The sequence below is a fragment of the Neofelis nebulosa genome, chromosome 4 (genome assembly GCF_028018385.1).
Source record: "Neofelis nebulosa isolate mNeoNeb1 chromosome 4, mNeoNeb1.pri, whole genome shotgun sequence".
Classification (NCBI taxonomy): Eukaryota; Metazoa; Chordata; class Mammalia; order Carnivora; family Felidae; genus Neofelis; species Neofelis nebulosa.
Genome location: NC_080785.1, coordinates 69213319 through 69230915, shown reverse-complemented (window position 1 = coordinate 69230915; position 17597 = coordinate 69213319). Strand labels below are relative to the sequence as shown.

The following is a 17597-nucleotide window of genomic DNA, read 5'->3' as shown; positions in this document are numbered from 1 at the left end:
ACAGAAGCTACATTTCTCTAGGTGTTCTTACTCCAACTAAGCATGGAATCACCCACCTAACACTGGGTATTTATGAAAGAAGGATGTATTTGAGACTCAATTTTTTTTTAACTCTTTCAAAGGATTTATTTGCTACAGAATTGCTTGAGCCCACCAATAAAATGAACTCGGGATTTCTTTGTTTAAAAGGATTTTGCTCACAGATTTATTTTTACAAGTGCTTCAACATTCAAAAAGTAAGTATTTTTGCCAGCATTTGGCATGTATCTAGAAGAGGTTAGAAAAAATTGGAATCTATAGAATTAGATGTCTAAAAATAGAAGGAAAAAAATGAACATTTTAAAATTCCTCATTTGGACAGGTCCTGAGCTTAAATCACATTCATCTGCAAAGAACTGTTTTAGGTCAGAAATGCTGTGTTTTGTAATTCCAGATCCTGATCTTGGATTTGACTGGTGAGGACTCCAGGCACTGCATGAATGACAGGAGTGATGTCATTCAGTTGGCCAATTCTGGCATATGTCCTACCTGGCTTGTAAAGTTTTATAAATATCTTTTAAACCTGATGCTGGTTGTATTAATCTGATTCTCAATACTTTTTCTGAATAAACAAAACTTTTCCCTGCATGATCACACATTTAAATATTTGTTGCTTGCAGATAGATACAGAGAAACCAAGCATGGATGTGTATCAAACAATTCCACAGTGGAGCTGTGCATCTCTGGGTGGCTGTGTAAGCTGCAAGAAAAGTCCCTCCCTAGGCACTGGCTGTGCACCAGAGGTGGCCATCCGGGCAAGGTCAATCTGAAGAGGATGTGAACACCAGCAGCTGCTCGATGGGTTTAAACCACCACTCATCTGCCTCCAGCTCTTCTACCAAACCAGCTAATTTTTTCATCCGAGCAACTTGCTGATCATCTTTCACCTGTTTAAGCACAGATGTCACTTGGTAACTGAAAACAGATTTTGCAGAGGAATCTCTCAGAGCCATCTTCTAACATCTCTCCAGCTCCCTTGGGGTAGGTGAAAAGGGCTTTCCGTGGTGGGGCAAGGTCTGAGACACTGACACCAGATCCAGTGACACAACTTCCAACGACCCCAGCAGCTGAGGATGATGATGAAGAGGCAGCCATCTCCTCTCTAGCAGAATTCTCACTTCGCTCAAAGGATGCGGCACTTTCCCCTACAGCCCTGCCCCCCAGGGGCAGCCAGAGCTGCAGCGCAGGCAGCGTTTAAGAGGAGGACTGGAGACTCAATTCTTTCGTTTTGTTATGTTTTGTTTTAATTTTTTTTAATATCAAATTTATTGTCAAATTGGTTTCCATACAAAACCCAGTGCTCATCCCAAAAGGTGCCCTCCTCAATACCCATCACCCACCCTCCCCTCCCTCCCACCCCCCATCTACCCTCAGTTTGTTCTCAGTTTTTAAGTGGAGACTCAATTCTTAAAGCACCATAGCATAGGAGAAAGGTTATGTGCTTTTGAGTCAGTGACATCAGGGTTAGGATGCTGACTTTTCCTCCACTGGCCAGTGGGACTTTGGGCAAGTTACTTAACTTCTCTGAGCTTCAGGTTTCTCATGTATAAAATGGAGATAAAATTAGTAACTACCACATAAGATCGTGCAAAGGATTAAATCAAACAAAGTGACTTCACCAAGCAACATTTCTCATTGGGAATATTAGTGACCATAGTCACAATCAGTTTGGAGATGTGGCTAGAAATAGCTTAAACTATGAAAATATGTGAATGATTTAATGAATAAAAATTTTTTAGAATACTTAAGATTTTCCCTATAAAGAATGTCACTATTATAGTCAATTGTTCTTTCTTGGGAAGGGAAAGCAGTGCAGTTACAGCACATTGGAAATATGAGCCCACAGGCAGGAGTGGGTCATGTATATGCATACTCATATGCATACTTGTGTTCATTCCAGAGAAAAATTAGGTGGTGTTTTACAGGCTAGAACTCAGCAGTAAATAATATATGAATGCTGGACCCTGGATAGCAATCACAATGGGTCTGTGATTACCTCAGTATTTTACCCTGATCATGACAGTCTCCAAAGAAAAAGGAAATGCAGTGAAGAAGGAGGGAGAAACAGGATTTAAGGGTTGTCATAAAAACAATTAAACCATATGAGCAACTGTCATGTAATTAGCAACTTGCCTTTCTGTGTGACCTAGGGGAATGTCTCGAGTTTTTCTCTGTCCTGTTCTTCATTCCCTCAAAAACATTAAAACAAGGGAGTTGGATTGGAGGTTTCATAACATCTCTCTCAGTTCTGCATCTCCTGAGCTGATGACATAACAACCCCAAACTTTAAAATTCCCATCTAGCACAGTCCTTAGAATGACAGGGGAGCAGGTAATACTTAAAGATGAAGTCATTTCCTTAGCATGTGGAAGTGAGGCTGTGTGATTTGCCATCTGGAGGGAGGTCCTATGGGTTCAACTTTTACCTAAATCTTTCCTGTGAATAATTGTCATTTATGTTTCTGACATGTGTAATTACTTTTTCTTGGCCTTCAAATTTGAGATCACGGAGGGGGCGGTGGGGGGCAGTGCCTGAATGGCTCAGTCAGTTAAGGCTCCAACTCTTGACTTTGGCTCAGGTCATGATCTCATGGTTTGTGGGACTGAGCCCCATGTTGCCTTCTGCACTGACAGTATGGAAGCCTACTTGGGATTCTCTCTCCCTCTTTCTCTGCTCCTCCCCTGCTTGCTCTCTCTCTCAAAATAAATAAACATTTAAATATAAATAAATAAATAAATAAATAAATAAATAAATAAAGCTTGAGATCATTGGGTTTTTGTAATGCTTTTATCTAAACAAGAGTCAACCAGTCATCTTTTCACAGACTTACACACAGATAAGTAGGAATATTTACTCTAAGCACCTTAATGGTCCTTCCAAAAAAGAAGTATTCAAAAGAAACACAATTTCTCAGTTGTGACACTACATGTCCCCAATTATCAATTTTGTTTTAGGATAAAAGGATGGAGGACATTAAAGAATTTTGGTGCTAGTTTTATTCAAAAATTTTATAATTATATCAGTCACTCAAATTCCACTCTACTTAATACTGGTTCAGATACATATATATAAATATGGTATTGGATCTTCTTACACAGTGAATGGCAAAGACATTTTCCCTCTAAAATCTAAAATAATACTTTAAAGAAATGTAGGCCAGGGTTGCTTGGGTGGCTCAGGAGGTTAAGCGCCCAACTTCGGCTCAGGTCATGATCTCATGGGTTGTGAGTTCAAGCCCTGTGGCAGGCTCTGTGCTGACAGCTCAGAGCCTGGAGGCTACTTCAGATTCTGTGTCTCCCTCTCTCTCTGCCCCTCTCCTGCTCGGACTGTTTTTCTCTCTCTCTTTCAAAAATAAAAATAATTTAAAAACATTTAAAAAGAGAGAAATAAAGAAATATAGGCCAAAGAGCTCCAGTGAAATCAGCTCTGTGATATTCCATATAGCTAAGTCTCTTTTAAAGATTGGGTTCAAGGGGCGCCTGGGTGGCTTGGTCGGTTAAGCGTCCGACTTCGGCTCAGGTCATGATCTCACGGTCCGTGAGTTCGAGCCCCGCGTCGGGCTTTGTGCTGACAGCTCAGAGCCTGGAGCCTGTTTCAGATTCTGTGTCTCCCTATCTCTCTGCCCCTCCCCTGTTCATGCTCTGTCTCTCTCTGTCTCAAAAATAAATAAACGTTAAAAAATAAAAATAAAAAATAAAAATAAAGATTGGGTTCAAATGTCTCTACATGGATTTTCAAATGACTAGGATATCTAGGATATTCTGTCCACTATAGAGGAAGCAGCAATCTGGTTACATAGGAGTTGGCTAAAACATACTCCACATTTACCCAGGTGCAGGCAAGTGCCTCAGGGAACTAGGACACAGGCTGAAGGAGTTTATGATAGGTTCTCTCCACTGCTGGGGGGTCATTACCCATGCCAGTCACCTCAAACACAATGGCTCCTCACATCTCTGATATGTGTCTACTCATCCTAGAGATCTACTTTCCAAGTAAGTCCCTGGAATGGCAATTGTGTTATAACTTCTTCTACATCATTCTCCTTGGAATACCTCCTGCAATTTTACAGAGCAAACCTAACCATGATCCACATTACCTCTTTTTTACGAGTTAACATTGCTAAGAAGGCACAGTTCAGGGATTAAGCATATTAAATGTAATTACAGGTTTCCTCTGATAAAGCAAATAGTTTATTTATGCAATCCATCAAGCACCTCTCTATTCTAGTTTAAGATATTATTTCATTAGTGCTTAAAATATGCAGGTTTTGTGGCAAATTATTCTGCTTTCACTGACAATATCTCTATAATTGATTCAATCGGTTGTCCACACTGGAAGGGTTTTGTTTTTTGTTTTGTTTTTCTACATATGCAACACATTTCTTGGGCTTGTAAAAGTGATACATATGTACAATAGAACATTTTAAAACTACAGAAAAGGGAAAGTAATAAAAAGTGCTTATAATCCCTTTGTCCAGAGATAATAAATTTTGACATTTTGGTATACTTCTTACTTTAATTGCCTATCATTTTACAAGGTTTCATCTACATTCTTTAGAGCAATCATGGTTTCCGAAAACTCTCTTCTCAGCTCTCAAATTTATATCAGGAGACTAATACATTTTCTCTGGCTGAAGTGGACTAAGGAGTTGAAGCATCACAAGTGAGAGGAAAGAGAGAAAATAGAGTTCAGAATCCTTGTTTCAGTTATGAACTTATTACAGCAAAGAATTAAATGGCCCCCTTCAAAGTCATTCCCAGAAGCCTCTCCTCTCATGACTTCATTAGTATCTGATTCTTATCTTAGAGAAGAGAAGATTTATGAGAGTTAACTACTAATACTATTGTCAAAGTCAGCACAATTCTTTTTTATCTTGCATTTGGATAAAATGCCACCTCTCATTTTATTTTGTGGTACCAGGCTATCCCCTCATTACTTTCCCTGACTCTGAGCCCTCTGGGTATCCTCTCTTTGCCACTCAAATCTCCTCCTACACTAGTGACTACTTACATCAGCCTTGGGCAGCCCAGGAGACATGAAATAATATGGATTGATACTTGTCAAAAGAATAACTGAATATAAAATATTCTCAAGAGGGAGACTAATCTGAACTATGGAAAAATCCACAGATTTTTAAAGTGTAACTCTAACACAGCTATATACACAATAAAATATCATGTCCGAGATCCTACCAAAATCATGTGAATAAACAGAACAATGTGTGTTTAGTATAATAATAGTTATATGTGAATAAAAGGTATATCAATGGAACCCATGCTTTCAAGAGGCATTAAAAAACAGTCTGTATAAGAAATATCATGGTAAATTTTACTGTATTAAGCAAACTTACCTGGTTTTAAACTTGATGAGTCACCCAGAGATTTGTTGGTGATGAGCTTCCCGTCGTTTTAAAAATTGGAGCACTGGATGAATTTTCAACTGCCAAAGGGCATAGGCATCAACAATTGCCAACTGGATCATGACAAACATTCAACAGTCTGCCAAAAAAATAAGAAATATGGACCAACATTTTGTATATATTTATAGCACTTTGTATTTTTGAGTAAGTATTTTTTAATAAAAGTTTGGCATAAAAATGTCTTATTTTAAGAACTCAATTTCATAGTAGTAGATGATAGTGATTATTTGATGTTTTTATCTTATAATATGAATAAATCAAAAGTTGTCAGTCCTGTGTCAGTCTCTCATTTCTATTTCTTTTTTTTTCTTTTTTTTTTTCCAGAAAATTAACTGCTCTATAAATCCCAAGGTCTTATTAGACTGTCTGGCTTCTATAATTTCTCTAAATTCTCACAGTATACCATTGCATATTTCTAGATATTAAAGGTAATAAGGATATATATATAACTTTAATTTTTCTGTAAAACCCAACACTATTAGTCTTAACATTCCTTAAAGTTGTTTGCTTAAATGCCCAACAGGGGGTATATGAAAGGTGCTCAACATCACTAATCATCAGGGAAATGCAAATTAAAACCACAACAAGGTATGAGTCCTATCTATTAGGATGACTGTCATCAACATAAGAGATAAGTGCTGACAAGGATATGGAGGAAAGAAAACCTGTGTACTGTCAGTGGGAATGTAAACTGGTGCAGCCATTATGGAAAACAGGATGGAGTTTCCTTCCTCAAGAAATTAAAAAATAGAGCTACCATATGACCCATAAATCCCACTTAAGGGTTAAATACCTAAAAGAAATGCACTCATTATCTTGAAGAGATATCTGTACTCCCATGTCCATTCCAGCATCATTCTCAATAGCCAAGATACAAAAAAAACCTAGTTGTACTTCACTAGATGAATGGATAAAGAAGATGCAATATTTGTGTGCATGTGCGCACATACACACACACAGAATATTTTTCAGCTGGGAAGAAGAAGGAAATCCTGACATTTGCAACAATGTGGATGAAACTGAAGGACATTATGCTAAGTGAAGTAAGTCAGACAGGGAAAGATACATATGATATGATCTCACTTATATGTGGAATCTAAAAGCTAAAAAAAGTCAAGCTCACAGAAACAGAGAATAGAATGGTAACTACCAGGGGCTGGGGTGTGGGGGAAATATGCTGGTCAAAGGGTACAAGTCTTTAGTTACGATATGACTAAGTTCCGGGGATCTAATGTACAGCTTGGTAACTATAGTTAATGACAATTGTGTTGTATAATTGAAATTTGCTAAGAGTAAATCTTAAGCATTCTCACCACACATACACAAAAGGTAACTATATGAGGTGATGGATACATTAATTAACCTTATTATGGTAATCATTTTACAAATTTTATATATATATATATATATATATATATGTGTGTGTGTATATATATATTCATATATATATATATATATATCAAATCATCACACTGTATACTTTAAATATACATGGCAATTTTGTCAATTATTCCTCAATAAAGCTGGAAAAATAAAGCTGTTTGCTTTCATAGTTGGTCAAAATTTTTATCCTGCAATCTGCTTTATCCCAATAATTTGTTTAAGAGACTAACTGGATTAAAATTGGCTTTTTAACTGGTTTGTTAACTTTTTTTAAGTTCAGAAACCACGTCTCTGAAAAGTAACACACCCACTGATATAGCAGACTACAAAGCACATTAATTTAATCTCATGCTATGAGTTGAGCATTATTACATTTTAGAAGACAGACTTTGAAAGACTAAATAATTTCTGAGGTTCACTATGGCCTCCCCCAGATGATTCTCATGCTTCCATCACACATGTATAAGCTTCTATTAATTTAAACATTTTTTATCCATCCCATTGTGCTTAATTTTTACATAATGGATTCAAGTTATAATACAGAGGAATTATTTCAGTGTTCCATAAAACACTCATTAAAATTGTCTTTTGTTTCTATTGATATATTGTTTTCATTTGTTTTTGAGTACTCTTCGAATTAAAAATTGGGCCTTCCTTTGTGGCTCATTTATCCACAATATATGTTCAATGAAATGTATTTCAGGACAATTAAAGTTATTATAATGCAATGCATCTTCTGATTCATAAGCAATATAAACTGAAAGAACTTACTCCCTTTTTAATAGCTTTCAAATACCAAAATATTACAAGTAACTACAATTGGGGTTTGCATACATTTTATCCCATTAACTTTGGTGTATTTTCATAGTCTAATAATCGAAATTAAGCTCTTTTCAAGTTGGTGAAAGACAGTTTTTCTTTGCTCTATGAAATGATCCATTCTTCCTATTGCATAATCACCCCTTCCATGAAGACCGCCAGGCCTTCTCTCCCATTCTTCCCCACCCTTGATGCTTTTTCCCGCTGCTCCAACATCCATTCCTGCTACTCTACATCCAAAACACATCCCGGATCTATCCTGTCCTTTCCATCCCCAGCACTACCACACTGACTTAAGGAATGTCATCACTTGCTTGCCTTAATGTTCAGGCTTCCAAACTGGTCTCCTCCATTTCCAGGCAATTCTCCACACTGAACCTAGACTAATCTTATTGTGATATATGTATTGTGATTCTATCCTTCATCTGTTTAAACACGTACAGTGGTTTCCCACTGTGTTCTTCACTAAATGTAATGCCCTTCAATGGCCTCAAGTCTCCATGCTACAGCCCCTCCTACCACTTCCACCTCTTCTGTTCACCTCCTCTCTTTTCCCTCTATGCTCAAACCCACTAATCCCCTGAGCTTTTGGCTCCTCCACTCCACCAAGCTAATTCCTCAGCACCTTTGCCCACGCTGTTCCCTAGGTCTGGAAAGCTCTTCCTTTGGATCTTTTTATTGGACTGGCTTTTTCTCATCATTCAGAGCTCAACTTCCTCCAAAAGGCCTATTTTAGAAACATTCCCACCCTGTCTCTCTGTAAAACAATCATGTTTAATTTTCTTACAGCCTTTCCTTTATCACTGTCTGCAATTATTTTGCTTCTTGATTTGTTTATGGACTTCCTAATGGTTTCTCCCCCTAAGAGAATGAAAGTTCCATGAAAGCAGAGCCTTATCTGTCTTACTCACCATTTTACCTTTCCCTAGTGCCTAAAATAGAACCTCATTATGACCTTCATGGGTCAGAGGCGCTTTTGCCTTCCTGGGCTTTTTTCTCCATAAAAAAATATTAAAAATTGAAAGTAAAAGACCTATACTCTAAAAATGATAAAACACTGATGAAAGAAATTGAAGACACACAAACAAGTGGAAAGATATTCCATGCTCATGGACTGGAAGAACCAACAGGGTTAAAATAGTCCACACTATCCAAAGCAATATTAACCTACCAACAACATATTTCATAAAATTAGAACAAATAATTCTAAAATTTGTATGGAACCATTAAAGACCCCAAATAGCCAAAGCAGTCTTTAAAAAGAACAAAGTTGAGGGGTGCCTGGTTAGCTTAATGGTTGAACATCCCAGTATTGATTTCAGTTCAGGTCATGATCTCACTGTTCGCCAGATCAAGCCTGCATCAGGCTCTGTGTTCACAGCACGGAGCCTGATTTGGATTCTCTCTCTCCCTTTCTCTCTGTCCCTCTCTCTCTCACAATCCCAGATTTTAAGATATACTACAAAGCCGTAGTAATCAAAACTGTATTGTAATGACATAAAAATAGACACACAGATCAAGGGAACAGGAGATTCCACAAACTCACAGTTACATGGTCAATTAATCTATGACAAAGATGCAATAATATACAATGGGGAAAAGACAGTCTCTTTAACAAATGGTGATGGCAAAACTGGACAGCTACATGCAAAAGAATGAAAATGGACCACTTTCTTACACCATACACAAAAATAAACTCAAAAGGATCAAAGATTTAAATGTGAGAACTGTAAACATAAAATTCCAAGAAGAAAACATAGCTAGTCATTTGTTTCACATCAGATACACAAACATTTTTCTAGATAATGTCTTCCCAGGCAAGGAAAATAAAAACAAAATTAAACTATTGATTACACCAAAATAAAAAGCTTTTGCACAGCAAAGGAAACCATAAAGAAAACAAAGAGGCAACCTACTGATTGGGAGAAGATATTTGCAAATGATGTAAGTGATAAAGAGTTACTATTCAAAATATATAAAGAACTTATACAATTCAGCACCAAATAAAACCCCCCAAAGAATTAAAAATAGGCAGACAACATAAATAGACATTTTTACAAGTAAGACAGACAAGTGGTCAACAGAAACATGAAAATATGCTTAACATCACTAATCATCAGAGAAATGCAAATTAAAACCATATGAAATATCACCTTATACCTGTCAGAATGGCTAGTATCAAAAAGACAAAACAAGTGTTGGAGAGGATGTGGAGAAAAAGAAACCCTTGTATCCTGTTGGTAAAAATGCAAATTGGTGCAGCCACAGTGGAAAACAATATTGATGTTCCTCAAAAAGTAAAAGTGGAAATACCATATGGTATAGTAATTCCATTATTGAGTATTTACCTAAAGAAAATGAAAACAGTAATTCAAAAAATATATGTACCCCTATGTTTACTGCAGTATTAAATACCATAACCTTGCAAGATATAGAAGCAACCCAAATGTTCACTGATAAAAGAATGGATAAAGAAGATGTGGTATGTATGTGCGCACACACACACACACACACACACAAAATGGAATATTACTCTGCTCTAAAAAAAGAATGAAATCTTGCCATTTGCAACAACATGTATGATCCTAGAGGGCATAATGCTAAGTGAAATAAGTCAGTCAGAGAAAGACAAATACCATACGCTTTCACTCATATGTGCAATTTAAGAAACAAAGCAAATGAACAAAGAAAAAAGAGACAAAGAAACAAAGAGTCTTAAAAACAGGAAACAAACTGATGGTTGCCAGACGGGAGGTGTATGGGAGCATGGGTAAAAAAGATAAAGGGAATTAAGACTACACCTATCTTGATGAGCAATGAGAAATGTATAGAATTGTGGAATCATTATAGTATCACCTGAAACTAACATTACAATGTATGTTAATTATACTTGAATAAAAAAAATAAAATTTTGAAACAAAAAGAATTAAATTGGCATGAGACAGATTAACATGAGACAATCAGATTTAATGATGTACGTGTAAAGAATCCACATAAATATGAGAGATTCCAAAGATAATCAGGCAAAAAAAGTTATGTATGTCATCCTAAGCTAAGCAGAAGAGGGTAGAGGTCTTCAAAGGGAAGGAAAGCAATTCACAAAAGATGAAAAAGTGTAAATGTTTGGTAAACAAATATCTGATGGGCCTTGCAAAAACAATGGGACATATAGAGGACTTCAATCCAATAGATCTTGCTAAGCTCCTCCCTGTCTACCATACCTAGTTCATATTACATAATCGTTACCTATGGTGATGACTCCCTTCCTGGAACAAGCCCTCTATCTAAATTCTTTTAGGCAATTAGTGGGAAGGAAAAAAATAAAAATTTCTTGAGCCTTCTGCTTCTTAAAAATAATCAGCCTAAAATAATCCCCATGCCAAAGAGATATATTTCGGGGGGCAAATAAAAATATTAAAAATTGTGTTTTATGATTATACTGGTATAAAGACAAATATATTAATATATTAAAACTTTTCTTGGACCTAAATTTTAGTGTTTTTTTCCTTCTGATGGAAAAGAAATTAAAATTTCTTTGTGAGTCTTGGGCACTGTATCTCCTAATGGAAAATTCACCTGAGAATAGTACCCTGGGCATGATAGCTGCTCAGTTGTTAAGTGGATTAAATGGATGGCATGGAATTTAGGAGAGCTGGACCCTGCCTCACTCCCACATAACTGGTTAATAATCATAGTAAGTCCTGTATTTGTAAATTGAGAGGGTAAAATCAGTTGGGTTTCCTTTTGTTTTCTCAACACCTTGTCTGAAATTCAATGACAGTTATGGTTTGTGCCATATCATTTCGCCTTTTATTACACACATCTACTATCTTTTATTGCCTTTGTGATTGTTTGAAGTGTTAGTCTTATCTCTGTGACTAGATTATAGAGTCCTTCAGGACTGGGATTTTATTGTATTCTTCCTTATAATGTTCCCAGAGTCTACAGCACAGGACATGTGATTAATATTTCCTGGTTATTTGTCTGATAGCAGTTTTAGGTTATTACACACATAAAAAAACATAGAAAAAATTAAACTTTAGTCAATATATAGTTGAGCACTGGCTCAAGAGAGAAATGGCTTGAAAGGAGTTAATAGGTATTCTGAAGCAGGGCTTCTCAGACTTTTTTATGTTGTCCTGGACCATTTGCACAGCACGTGGCTAAATGAATGAGGCTGCTTGAAGTCAGAGGTGACTCAGACCCGACCATACCATGTAGGAGATTAGTATCTCACTGCAACCATACCATGGTATATGCAAGAACCTACCTTCTAGGTTCTTGGCTGAGACCCCTCTGTAATAAAAGATTAACAGGAGAGGGGCGCCTGGGTGGCTCAGTCGGTTAAGCGTCCAACTTCAGCTCAGGTCACGATCTTGCAGTCCGCGAGTTCGAGCCCCGCGTCGGCTCTGGGCTGATGGCTCAGAGCCTGGAGCTTGCTTCCGATTCTGTGTCTCCCTCTCTCTCTGCTCCTCCCCCGTTCATGCTGTGTCTCTCTCTGTCTCAAAAATAAATAAACATTAAAAAAAAAATTAAAAAAAAAAGATTAACAGGAGAAAAACAAACTAAAGTTTAATAACATGTATACCTCCTATATACACGGGAAAGACCCAGGAAAACTGAGTAACTCTAATATGGCCCAAGCTACCACCTTAAATATCTCTAGCCAAAGACAAAAGATGTTGGGGGAAGGGAGGGGGGCGGTGGTAGGGAGTCAGTTGTATGAGATTATCAGGCAAAGCACAGTTAACAAGTGTAAATAGTTAAGCAGATTTAAGTCAGTTGCTTTCTCCATTGATAATTGTTTCTAGAAATTGAGTCATTCTTCTTTTCCTGGTACAGAGAAGGAGACACCCTTACAAATGGAGATTTTCCTTATAAGTGTAAATGTCTCTTACAAAAGGGTAACTTCTGTTATTTTTTTGCAAAAATAATCATCCTAAAATAAGCTTTGTGCCAAAGGGGCATATTTTGGAGTGGCAAATTCTGCTCACCTTCAGTGGCATAACTGCTGGAAAGCTTTCTCTGGGGTTTGCTGTAATTGCTGATGTAGAATTATTAACTAATCTCCAGCGATATGCTAGATATGTCTCCTATTGGCTGGTGAGAGCCAATTACTAAATTGAGAGGAATTCTGCCCGACCATTGTTAAAAATTAAATTATATAAAATTATAAATAAATTATATTAAAATAAAGGTATGAAATTGTCAAAACATTATATTTTACATTTTACTATTATGTAATTCTTACATTTTATTGTTAACTATGTTTTTGAAATTATTTATGCCTACTATAATGTGTATGCTGGGAGCATAATGTTGTGCTGCTTACTCAGGCTCTCCCAGCTCTGTGCTCAGTAATGGCAAATTGGTAGCTTGAAATTGGCCACGATGAAAGTATTTACCCCCATAGAAATCAGAAAAATGCTAAAAATCAGGGCTTTTTCTTTCTAAAGAACTGAATGTTAAAGATCTACTGCCACACCACTTTCCTTATCCTTCCTAAAGAGGCTCAAGGACAAGTAGCCCCAAAATGTGCCACTTTGGCAGATGGACGATTTTGAGCAATCAAGATTCAGCAGACTCAGAAGTAACTTTCACCTCTTTTGTAAATTACCTGAAAAAATGTAGAGAAGGGCCTGGCCCAGAAAAAGAGCTATTACTAAGAGATTACATTTTTATCTGAATGACCTATCTGTATGGCAGGACAAATATCTAATTACCAAACATCTGCTCTTATCATCCTGTGAATCATCCTCCTCCCCTTTAAACCCCAGGCCCTTATCCCATTCCTTAGCTCAAGATGCCACATAAGTCTCAATTGTCTGGCTTGTCCTTGGGTCTCATATTCTTAGGGACCGTCAATAAATATGTAATTACATTTGTTTTCTCTTATTAATCTGTTTTATGTTAATTTGATTATCAGACCAAAGAACCTAGAAAGATAGAATCAAATTTTTTCTCCCAAATGCATACATACGTGCATACGTGCGTGCACACACACACACACACACACACACACACACAATTATACACACAGTAAGGTCTACATCGAGGACATTCTGAGGGGCTATGCAAATTGGTAGTCAACAGGAAATTTCAGGGAATGTAGTAGGATCTATGAAATTGGAGGGATGCACTGGGCAAGTCAGGAGAGGGAAAGAAAGCACTTTGAATTCAGCCTTCAATGTGGCTGTATTCCACTGCTGGTATATATCTTATTCCTAGCCCCAACTCTCTACATCTCCAACCAAAACTGCTGTATTGCTATTAGGTCCTGGTAACTCTTTTTGGTGACGAATCTGGTGAACTAATTTATGCTTAGTGGTTCATAGTGCTTCAATGTATGATTTCTCCTAAATAATATACTTTCATGTCCATAAGACTCTTCCATGCCCTATCTCCTGTGAACCAGTGAGAAGAAACCTGTTTAACTTCATATAAACCATACTGTATTTTGTCTAGTGATTTCAAAATGTCTAGAAGTTTTGAGATCTTGTCATTAGGTTAATAGTAGAAAGGAGTGATTGCTTCCTTACAGTGAAATAGGACAGTGAGGAGGGGCTAGGAAGTAGTGGACCCACACATGAGGATGGGGCTTGCTACTAGGAGTAGTTTATCAGGGGGGCTACTTTAATACTTACCCTCCTTAGCTGTTATCTTTGCCACTATCTTACAGGTAAGAAAGCCAAGCCTCCTATAAATCAAATGACTTGCTGAAGATCGCAAGATGTCAATCCTAAATTACTACTGCATTGTAACAATTCACTTCATAACTTAGTGGCATAAAACATTCATATTATTAGGTTAACAGAATATGTGGACTTGATATTTGAGAAAAGTTCAGCTGGGCCACTCTGTCTTGGGCTCTCTCATGAGGCCACAGTCAGATATCAGCTATATTGAAACTAAAAGCTGGTCTCCCTCTCTCTCTCGAGATGTACTGATATCAAGATATCTATCTAGAGCTGTTTTCCAGCTAGAACCATGGAGGGTACAAAAGAGAAGAAAAAGAAGGTTCCTGTTGTGCCAGAAACCCTTAAGAAAAAGTGAAGGAATTTCAAAATGTTGAAGATCTAGCATTTGAGAAAGAAATTTGCCAAAGATGTTTCAAAAGGCAAGGTGGCAGCTTCTCTGTGAAAAAGCCAAGCATCACCACAGGGAATATAGGCAAATGTATAGAACTGAGATTCAAATGGCTAAGATGGCAAGAAAAGCTGGCAACTTCTGCAGAACCCAAAGTGGCATTTGTCATCAGCATCAGAGGTATCAACGGTATAAGCCCAAAGATTACAGGTGTTGCAGCTTCTTTGCCTTTGCCAGATCTTCCATGGCACCTTTGTTAAGCTCAACAAGGCTTCAATTAACATGCATCCTTCCGGAACCTGCAGTGCAGGCAGGATGTGCTGCTCCCTGTGGGGTGGTGGCCATGACTGGGAGCCCCCTACTGCGGGGCTGTAGGAACAGGTGGCGGGCGGGCAAGGTGGTGTGGGTCCTTCTGTGTGCCTCTTTTCCCTCATTTACTCACTTCTGAGAGGCTTGCTTCCTTGGAAAATTATTACATTAACGCACATATGGAGCCTTGAGAATGGTATATGGTGCAAGAAAACGAGCAGTTTGACATGATACAGCTCAGGCTTTGAATTCTGGATTGTGAAACCATATATAGCAAGGGGATACCCAACCTTGCAGTTGGTGAATGAAATGATTTGCAAACATGGTTATGACAAAATCAACGAGAAGTGAATTACCCTGACAGATAAAACACTGATTGTTCAATCTCCTGGTAAATATGGCATCATCTACATGGAGGATCTGAGTCACGAGATCTATATTGATGGAAAACATCTCAAAGAAGCAAACAACTTCTTATGGCCCTTCAGATTATCTTCTCCACAAGTGGGGATGAAGAAAAAGTCCACCTGTTTTGTAGCAGGTGGAGATGCCGACAACAGAGAAGACCAGATCAAGAGCTTTATTAGAAGGATGATCTAAGGTATCTACTATGATTATTTCTATAATCTAGTCAGTTTAATAAATGACTACTTTCAAATTGAAACAAAAAAAAGATATCTATCTACCTACCGAGAGAGAGAGAGAGAGAGAGAGAGAGAGAGAGAGAGAGAGTTAGAGCTTTTCCATGTAAACTAGTTTGGGCTTCCTCATAGCATGGCAGCCTCAGGATACTTGGATTGCTTACACAATGATTTAGATTTTGGCACAAGTGTTCTTGCAAGCAAGGGGAGTCACATCACCTTTTCTGACCTAACTTCTGAGTCACACAGTGTCACTTCTGTCACATTCTTGGTTATAAGGTAGTCACAAATCCACACATTTTCAGCTAGAGGAGAATTTGACTATACCTCTTTATGTGAGAATGGCAAGATTCCAGAAATACATGTAGGATGACAGATACTGTTGTGTTCATCCTTGAAAATACTGACATTGGTGGTTATGTGACCAATCCAGAATTCAAAGCCTGAGCTGTATCATGTCAAACTGCTCGTTTTCTTGCACCATATACCATTCTCAAGGCTCCATATGTGCGTTAATGTAATAATTTTCCAAGGAAGCAAGCCTCTCAGAAGTGAGTAAACGAGGGAAAAGAGGCACACAGAAGGACCCACACCACCTTGCCCGCCCGCCACCTGTTCCTACAGCCCCGCAGTAGGGGGCTCCCAGTCATGGCCACCACCCCACAGGGAGCAGCACATCCTGCCTGCACTGCAGGTTCCGGAAGGATGACCACACCGCACCAGCATGCTGTGGGTGCTCTGCACGCAGGCACTCTATAGCCGGAGTGAGAGATCAATTTCCTCTGCTGACAACAAAACGTGTATTCTGAAAGGGTGTTTTGGAGGAGTTGCTGTGGTTTTACCAAGAGACCTACAAATGCTAGGGAACTGTCTTCCAAGGGATCGAATATCTGGGATGCCGGTGCACCCTGAGATTTCTTGGACAGCCTGGTATTCTCCAACAGAGAAGGGGATTTAGGCCCAGTTTATGAGTATCAGTAGAAAGGCATTTGGGGGCAGAATACAAAGATAAGGATTCAGATTATTCAGGTCAAGGAGTAGACCAAAAGGTCTGCAAAAGGTGAATGACACAACCAAAACCATCATCTTTCCTGTGTGGATGGAATCCAAAAGATCCTTGTCTTATGGCCCTACTTCCATGCCATGCCCTTTGCCAGTCCTAAACGGTGAACGGTGAGCTGTCCTGACAGGTCAGGACAGGAGACCTGTCCTGGTCAGGTCAGACCTGACCTCTCCTGTCCAGGTCAGGAGACCTGGACCTGGGTATGCCCTTGCACACCGCCAGCTCCACCCTGCCCATCTACATACATGATAGTACTGCCCCGAAGCCAGGTGACTTCGTATATACTTTGGGAGATGCACATATTTACCTGAAAATGCAGCTACAGCAAGAACCATTGCCTTTACCCAAGCTCAAAATCCCTCCAAAAGTTGAAACAATTGATGACTTCAAGGCTGAGGACTTTCAGATTGAAGGGTACAATCCTCACTGGACTATTAAAATGGAAATGCCTGTTTGAAGTGCTTTTAAAGGAGGGATTTGAAGGATACTCGGTCTTTAGTGGTTGGACTGAAAGCCCAGTGAAAGTTCGGTTGCCCTAAAGGAAGAAGGAACGAGGTCAAAAATCTATTGGTAAACACCAACTTTTATTCATTATTTTGTAAGGATGTTGCCACTGCAAACGTAGCCTTACTGGTTCTCTTAGTAACAAAAGGCCTTGAGTTTGGTGAACTCGCAAAGGATGTGTGAAAATGCTGAGGCTGGGAATAGAGTGAAAATTTAGAGTTGCTTAGAAACATGTTCATGCATTTCAATCCCACATTTTTATGAAGAAGTTCAGTGAATTTCAAGAATTACATATAAGCTATTCCCCTAAATGCGAGCAAGCTGAGTAACAACA

The 17597-nt window shown here is 38.3% G+C and overlaps 3 pseudogenes; 2 read left to right on the top strand and 1 right to left on the bottom strand.

Moving 5' to 3' along the window:
• Positions 1-428: 428 nt before the first annotated feature.
• Positions 429-1170, bottom strand: LOC131508417 (anaphase-promoting complex subunit 16-like; annotated as a pseudogene).
• Positions 1171-14647: 13477 nt separating this feature from the next.
• Positions 14648-15655, top strand: LOC131508556 (large ribosomal subunit protein uL30-like; annotated as a pseudogene).
• Positions 15656-15829: 174 nt separating this feature from the next.
• LOC131508554 (thymidylate synthase-like) lies at positions 15830-17216 on the top strand (annotated as a pseudogene).
• The last annotated feature ends 381 nt before the right edge of the window (positions 17217-17597 follow it).